This window comes from Panthera tigris, chromosome D4, assembly GCF_018350195.1.
Source record: "Panthera tigris isolate Pti1 chromosome D4, P.tigris_Pti1_mat1.1, whole genome shotgun sequence".
NCBI classification, from domain to species: Eukaryota; Metazoa; Chordata; class Mammalia; order Carnivora; family Felidae; genus Panthera; species Panthera tigris.
The window spans coordinates 37147486-37149883 of record NC_056672.1 but is presented as its reverse complement, the minus strand read 5'-3'; the positions used below and the strand labels follow the sequence as shown (position 1 = coordinate 37149883).

The following is a 2398-nucleotide window of genomic DNA, read 5'->3' as shown; positions in this document are numbered from 1 at the left end:
GAATACAAGAGGGCATTGACAAGAAGATGTGGTATATGTTTATATTATACAATGGAATACTAATCAGTGATCAAAAAGAATGAAATCTTACCATTTGCAACAACATGGAAGGAACTAGAGTGTATTATCCTAGGTGAAATAAGTCAGTCAGAGAAAGACAAATATGATTTCATTCACATGTAGAATTTAAGAAATACAACATATGAACATAGGGGAAGGGAAGGAAAAATAAGATCTAAAAAAAGGGAGGCAAACCATTAGAGACTGGAGGGAAGGTAGGTAGGGAGATGGCCTGAACAGGTGATGGCCATTAAGGAGGGCACTTGTTGGGATGAGCTGTGGGCTCTACCATTCCTGCCCCCCTTGGCCCCAGTCCACAACAACCACTTCTCCATCTTCTCTTCCCTGGTCCCCCCCACACCCTCCTATCTGGTTGCTTCCTTGGAGATCCCCCACTCCCTCTCCTTCAGATCCAGGCCCTCAGCTCACCATGGGTGGTTCTCCCTCCAGGGAAGGGGGAAGAGAGACCCAGACATGAGATGCATAGCGACTACCCAGATGGGCTTAGGAGCCTATTTGAGGGAAATCCCTGCCCCTTTCCTGGGGCTTTGATACTTTTCCAAGCCCCTCGGACCTCTTGCCCTTCCCCTACCACACCATCAGGAGATCTGAATATAAAGGACCACCTGGCTATCATGTATGAGAGACTGAGACAAGAGCTCCCCAATCTCTTCCTTCACTCCCATGACTATACTCTCTATTCATCGGTGTGGAATTCATCAATGAGATCCTGAACATATATACCAAGGGCTGGACATGGTACATTCTGTCAATGACCATCTGCCGCTTCCTGGCCTAGAACTATTTTGCACCGCTTCAGTTGGAGGTTCTACATCTGACCTGCAACCCAGAGAATTAGACCCTGCAAGCCTGCTGGTGGCTTGTGGGGCTGCCCATCCACATAGTCTTTCTGCATTTCTATAAGTGTGACAAGGAAGAGCTTTACCAGACCTATGTTGCCATTGCCTAGACAAACTGTTGGCATTGTTTTGAGTTCTTTATATATTTTGGACATTAAACTCTTATTGGATATATCATTTGCATATATCTTTTCCCACTCAGTGGGCAGCCATTTTCTTTTGTTGATGGTTACCTTTGTTGCACAAAAACTTTTTTTTTTTTTTTTTTTTGGTGTAGTCCCACTAATTTACTTTTGCCTTTTCTTCTCTTGCCTGGGGACACATGTCTAGAAAAATGTTGGTAAGTCTTACGTCAAAGGGATTACTACCTATATTTTCTTCTAGAGTATCAGAAAACTGTAATACTATGTTAGAATGATGTGTTAATCACTTGACTATAATCAAAGGTGAAAAGAAAAGAGTATTAAAAAAAATATAACAATTATAATTTGTTAATGTAAATTGTGACATCAAAAATATAAAGAGGATGAGCAAAAGGGTGCAGACGTTGTAGACATTACAGAAGGTAAGTGATATTGGCTTAAAATGGACAGTTTTATCTATGAGAAGTTTTATGTAAGAATCACGGTAACCACAAAGTAAAAAATTAGATTAAGATTATGACATAAGGGGTGCCTGGGTGGCTCAGTCGGTTGAGCATCTGACTTTGGCTCAGGTAGTGATCTCGCGGTCTGTGAGTTCGAGCCCCGCATCAGGCTCTGTGTTGACAGCTCGGAGCCTGGAGCCTGCTTTGGATTCTGTGTGTGTGTGTCTCTCTCTCTGCCCCTCCCCTGCTCATGCTCTGTCTCTCTCTCTCTGTCAAAAATAAATAAACATTAAAAAATAAATAAATACAAAATATGACATACAAAAAAAGGGGAGACAGAGCATACCACTATGTAAACCTATAAGTTGAAACTAAAAAGAAATTCCTCAACCAAATATTAATAAACTGAAGCCAACAATATATCAAAACACTCACACACCACAATCAAGTGGGATTTGTTCCAGGGATGCAATAATGGCCAAACAATGTGAACATGATATATAACATTAATAAAATGAAAGACAAAAATCATGTGATCATTTTAATAGATGTATAGAAAGCATTTGGGAAAACCTAACATCCATTTATGATAAAAATATCAACAGAGTGTATATAAAGGGTTGCACATCAACATAATAACTGTCATATATGAAAATTCTACAGCTAACATCATACTCAGTGGTGCAAATCTGAAAGCTTTTCCTCTAACAGTAGCAACAAGACAAGGATGTCCGATCTTGCCACATTTATTCAACATAGTACTGGAAGTCCTTTCCACAGCAATGAGGAAAGTAAAAGAAAGAAAAGGCATCCAAATCAGAAAGGAGGAACTAAAACTATGACTATTTACAGATAACATACTATATAGAAAGCCTGAAAAGTCCACCAAAAA

General features: G+C 40.0%; 1 pseudogene; it reads left to right on the top strand.

Moving 5' to 3' along the window:
• Nucleotides 1-276: 276 nt before the first annotated feature.
• Nucleotides 277-1030, top strand: LOC102959562 (annotated as a pseudogene).
• Nucleotides 1031-2398: the final 1368 nt, after the last annotated feature.